At 43.3% G+C, this 5759-nt stretch overlaps 1 long non-coding RNA gene across 2 annotated transcripts; it reads right to left on the bottom strand.

Annotated features, from left to right (window-relative positions):
- Positions 1-2097: 2097 nt before the first annotated feature.
- LOC310752383 lies at positions 2098-5423 on the bottom strand. 2 transcript variants are annotated; one of them, XR_014542928.1, is made up of 3 exons: positions 4228-5423; positions 4056-4124; positions 2098-3819 (listed from the first exon to the last, which is right to left on the bottom strand). It is a non-coding gene; the product is annotated as an uncharacterized lncRNA (long non-coding RNA). The 2 variants fall into 2 exon arrangements; XR_014542929.1 differs by lacking the exon at positions 2098-3819 and having other exon boundaries at positions 4041-4124.
- Positions 5424-5759: the final 336 nt, after the last annotated feature.

Here is a 5759-nt window from a genome sequence, read left to right as displayed (position 1 = left end):
GACCTCCGTTCCACTGAGCATTCCAGGAGTTCCAAGAAACAGAAGTTCAAGCCCTGACGTTTGAAAAATGGTGAAGCAACATGCAATTTACGTGTACTTACCTTTATCAATGCCCACCATTCAGTTTACAAAAAACCTGACCTGATGGAGAGAAACGGATGCCATTTCCTGATTCAGCAGTGCAAAAATACCCTAAATCAGTTGTAGAAATCTAGACAACATTCAAAAAGTAAACAATTGTTGCCCAGTGTAATAGGTTGCATTTCTCCTTCGGAATAAAACCGCTGAATCTTTCCTTCACAAGGTAAAAGCCACTCCACAAGACTCAGTGGGAGTTAACAGGGCATTGGACTAGATGACCCTCATTGACCCTTCTAGCTCTGCAATTCTATGATTCTTTATTGTTGACCTTCTTTCTGATGATGCCTTTCCTATAAGAATCCAGCAAATAGCAGCACCCCATTATTCTCTTTGGAGAGGAGTGGTCGCTTTGCACCAGCAACAAGAGGCAACAGCAAGCCAACAGCTATACAAATGCCAATCTGATTAATTTGTTTCCCTGACAGGTTACTAAAAGAAAAATGGAATAGGAAGACTTGAATACTTGGATCAAATGCTGTAGAGAGGTTATATCTTTTTATGAGGAATTTGGGAAACAAAACTGAAGAGTTAAAGGAGGCGAAAACACACACATGCCTATGATGCGCTTTACCCTATTACTTGGCAAAGCGAAACAAAGCAGAGCAAAATATATGACAACATTAAACTGTGGACAATCTACTTAGCAGAAGCACTTCAGACATATTATTCAGTCTGGGACAAGCGAGCCTTTTGTTTCCAGATTTATATTTTTTACTCCATTGAAATTTGGGGCATTGTTTTAATTTATGCACATCCATGCCTCGTTTTTATTGTGTGCAGACTGTGAATGAAAGCAGTGCCATTAAGAAAGTAGAAATGTTAATTTCACATAATAAATTTCCTCACTTTCCCCCTTTAATAGTCCAGGAAGAACATGGTGCATTAGTGTAAAAGTCTAGGAATGTTGTATGCCAGAATTTTTAACACAATCATTAGTAGCAGAGTGAATATTAATTGCAGATGGTATCTTTTTGTTGCTCAGCTTTGTGATTAAGCTGTCTAATGAAAACCTTCCATTGCTCTGCAATTCCTTTTGTGCGCAAATGTAAATCACTGACGCTTGACAAGTTTCCTTGTTACACTTTTAATGAGAGTATATATAGCAAAGGATCTTTTTGCATCAATTCTGCATTAGTAATAATAGGAAATATCAATGCGTGCTGGGGAAAGGGAAGTATCTAAGTACTGCTATTAGGGAAAAGAAGATAAGGGGGTTTTATTTAACAGTTCAAGCCGTTGTTTTTCTTGAATCTTCTGACCTAATTAATGTAAGGTAGAGCGTATGAGGTAATATAAAATCTATGCAGAAAAGCATCAGGACCAAGGGACATTATTGTCTGCCCACACCAGGGCTATCTTTAGCATATGCGGCACCAGGGTGCACAAATTTGCCCAGCGCCCCCAATTTTTTTGGGGGGGGGCAGCTCAGAGTTCCTCCATTGGTGTTTGGCATGAAGGCAACACTATTGATTGCAAGTCTTCAGGACCCATCCCAATGTCTGCTCACACACTTCCCAACCCTGACAACCATTGTCTAAACTGAGAGTGAATCCAAACCAGAGCATTCTTCTTCCTCCTCCTCCTCCTCCTCCTCTTCTTCTTCCTATACTGCCCTTCATTCGAAGATCACAGTGTGGTTTACAATATAAAAACACAAAAATGCATACCAGAGTAGCAGTAACCTCCCCATCTTAAAAGGCCATAGATTATTTAATGAGCCATAGGCCTGGGAGAAGAGGAATGTTTTTGCCTGGCACCTAGAGATGTGTAATGAAGGCAAATTGGAACCGGCCCATTATGTGTTTCTTGAAGACAAATTACATCTAAATTTTGTTTGAGAATTATGTGTTCAATTTTATTTGTCAGGGAGTTTTGGAAACAAACAAGCATGGTTAATTAGAAAGAATATTTATTGCAAAAAAACCAACAGAGTTCACGAACGCTGCCGTCCATCTATCAGTGAAGATGTTCCTACTGAGGAGGCTTCTTCCAGCGAAACCAACAGCAGCACAGCAGAGTTCAGAACCAAGCTTTTTCACTGAAATCACTACCCATGCTAATACTTTGGGAAGTGAGGGATATAGGGGAAAATAGAGGGGCATGATGGTTGCATTGGAAGTTAGCAAGCGCACTACAGGGACTTGAACCCCATCCTGGGAACCAGGAGTATCAACCACCAGTGCCTTTGGCTTTTTTTTTTGAGCAATGCAACAAGGTGAAAAGCAAAACCTGCGAATGTTCTCTCAGGGGGGAAAAACACTCTCTGTGGAGAGACAGCTTTTCTTACCACCATGACTTCTGGGACTCTGCTGGAAGAGCTGGCTTCATTTGAGGGTTGGGAGAACTAAAATTATGTAAAGCCAAGGATTCCTTTATGAATCCTTTCTGGGCCCACCTCCCTCCTCGTTCATCCCCCTTGAAAGTGTGCAATCCAAACTCCTCAGAGCCCTTCTACAAGTTCCTAGATGCGTTTCAAATGCATGGGTCAGATTAGAAACAGGAATGATGAAAGTCGAAGCTCATATTAGTCGAACATCAATATATAAGTGGTTAACTCTGAAACTGCTCCCCCAAGGAATAGCCCCATTGATTCTGAGCAACCAGTTTCAGTCTGGCTGGCAGACAGCAGTCTTAAACACTTCAGAAACTGGGCCTTGCTCCCCAAACCCTCATAACTATGGGCCTAGGCCAAGCTAGATCTGTGGTCAGGCAAAGAATCATGGACATAGAGAGACAACAGGACTGTACAAGGGTCCCCAATTATAAAATCATAGAAAATGGGAGATACGTAGCCGCTCCAGCAACATATCTCTATTTCCTCACATCCAGAAACTCAAGAAGGGCTTTCACTCTCTCTAGAAGCTTGGCCTTGCCCTCACCGGTTCTGGAAGGCTCCTATAGAAGAGTCCCGTATGCACAGAGACTTTGCACCTGCCCATTAGGGGAAATAGGAAGCCCCGAACATATATTTTTAGATGTCCTTTTTATGCTGAGATTCGTAGAGACATCACTGATCCTTTGCTGAAGAGGCTCGCCGATCTTCCAGACAAGTCTAAACTTAATTCTCTCCTCTTAGGCAAAGATAACAAGATGACCTGGCTGGTAGCCAGATTCTGTGCCTAGATTTGTAGGCACAGATCATCCTCTAGAATAAAATAGCTTACTAGGGAAAAGCTGAAGTCACCCTTTGGGGAGCCTCAGGGTCAATTTTTATGGTAGCCCAAATCTCAGTTGTATGGGTGTATGTATATATCTCAATTTTAACTCATGAGCTATTGCTGCAATCTGCTCTAATTGTGTATTTTATCTTTATGAACACTGTTTTTATTGTGTTATGCAAGCTGGTCTTTGACCGTAATAAATTATCTATCTATCACAGTCCAAATGCAGGTGCCTCTCACCTCAGGTGCAGTGAGCTCTAGGAAGACTGAAGGAAAGAAGAGCTGGAACAAAAGAAGAAGTCTTCTCCTACTTGCAGGTGAGCCTCATGGTGGTGACGCAGAATAGGGCCTCTTCTGACAACTCAGTCACCGAAAGAATCTTAGCACAATGAGTTGCAGAAGGAACACAACATAAATTTTCTTCCCAGCCAAACAAGGGATACTCACCTAAATGTCCTTCAATCATGGAAAACCATTTTGCCCGCCATTTTTGTTTGAAGCTGGATGAGCCATTGATCTACAGGGGCGCAACAGAGAGATGAGATTCAGACTTAAACCTCTGCCATTAAGCTTGGTGTGGAAAGAAGGAAGATTGTTCACCCTTGTGTTTGTCTATCTGAGGGTGACAGTGTGTCTTGTGGTTCAATTTTTGGATTTGTGATCTAGAGTCACTAGTTTGTCCCCAGCCACCTTCCACCAATTGTACAGAAAATGATTTTTTTTTAATAACAAAAACAAAACAGCTTTTCTTACTACTATGACTTCTGGGACTCTGCTGGAAAAGCTGGCTTCATTTGAGGGTTGGGAGTTCTTTGGAGAGACCTGTGAAGAGATCACCAGAAAAGAAAATGGGGAAAAGGAGAGACCAATACAAAAAAACATTGTCTTGAAAGAAAGACCACTGGATGGTAGAATGTGAACTTACCTAAAGCAGCACAGTCCAAATCCAGGTGCCTCTCACCTCAGGTGCAGTGAACTCTGGGAAGCCTGAAGGAAAGAAGAGCTGGAACAAAAGAAGAAGTCTTCTCCTACCTGCAGGTGAGCCTCATTTTGGTGGCGCAGAATAGGGCCTCTTCTGACAACTTAGTCACTGCATCCTGAAAGAGTCTTAGCACAAATAGTTGCAGACGGAACACAGCATAGATTTCCTTCCCAGGCAAGCAAGGGATACTCACCTAGATGTCCTTCAGGCATAATGTATACAACTATATTGCTGCTATCATTGTGATGTAGCGTTTAGGGTTTACTTGTGAGGTATCTGAGCCTGCCATCGCCTCTGAAAATACAAGAGTACTTGATAGTTACCTTCCTTCAGCTGCTATGGTCGCTTCAAAGTGAGAAGTTTGTATGCTTTTTTTGTATAAAGTCAACGCTTTGTGTTGTCTGAGCTATGTGCTAAATAGCTGTTCCTAGAAGATGCTTATCAAAAATAAAATAGAATCCAAAAACCTTGGTTATTACCCCCAGAGAGCCACGTTATGCATCAGGCGTAGTTTTGCCTGGCCTGTTCCATAGTTACCTTTTGAGCTTCATTTCCCATGTCTTTTCGTAATCTTGCAGGTTCTGCTGGAAAGGCTTAGTGGAGTTGATGTTCTAGTCTGCTTCCTCATTTGATCCTCACAACAACCCTGGGATGTAGGTTAGGCTGAGAGATAGAGTATTTCATGGCAGAGTGAGGATTTGAACTCTAGTCTCCCAGTTCCTAATCCACCACTCCAGCCACTCCACTCTCTCAGGGACTTCCCTCAGAGAAAGCAGTTTCCCACAGGATCCTGGACTTAGCCTGTCCCTGAGCAGTCACTCTCCAGTCGCCATCAGCAGGTTCGTCCTCAAAATGCTTTATTCGCCTTTTCAGCAAGTTTTTAACTTACCGGTTTTTCTCTCCTTCCAAGGCAACCTGAGCCAACATGAAATTAGAAGGAATGGTTTTGTCCTCTTCTTGTCTTCTTTCTTTCCTCCCCACATGCACATTTGTAGCTTCAGCAACAAAAAACCCCAACTTTCTCTTCATGAAATGACTTTTCTAGTTACCTTTGAAAAGAAATGCCTTCTATTTTCCCTACTCATTTTCTCTCTGCTTTAAGCAGACTTCATATCCATGTGCTTCTTCATTTCATCCAAAGACTAATTAGTTTGAGAGGGTCACCTGTGTGGAGGGTGAATGGAGCCCACCCTCCAACAGACGTTTCGCCCTTGGCCTCCATCCACCTGCCCACTAGACCAACCCACCTGCCGCTGCTCTATGCTGGAGCCACAGCCCTGGAGAACGCGGCTGCCCTTCTCTGGCCTGCCTCTCCCCTCCCTGTCTGATGGAGCCTCTCACCTCTTCTTGGTGGGCTTCAGCAGCAGCGCCCAGCCCTCCCCCTCTCGGCCAGCTCAGGAGTAGGGTGTTCATGTAGGTGTCCCTTTGCAGGCCATGAGGAGAAGGAGGCGTCACCCCAGCCCTGAAGGCCAGGC

Source organism: Podarcis filfolensis (genome assembly GCF_964270895.1).
Source record: "Podarcis filfolensis genome assembly, chromosome: 17".
Classification (NCBI taxonomy): domain Eukaryota; kingdom Metazoa; phylum Chordata; class Lepidosauria; order Squamata; family Lacertidae; genus Podarcis; species Podarcis filfolensis.
The sequence above is the reverse complement of the archived record's forward strand: the minus strand, read 5'-3'. Positions and strand labels throughout refer to the sequence as shown.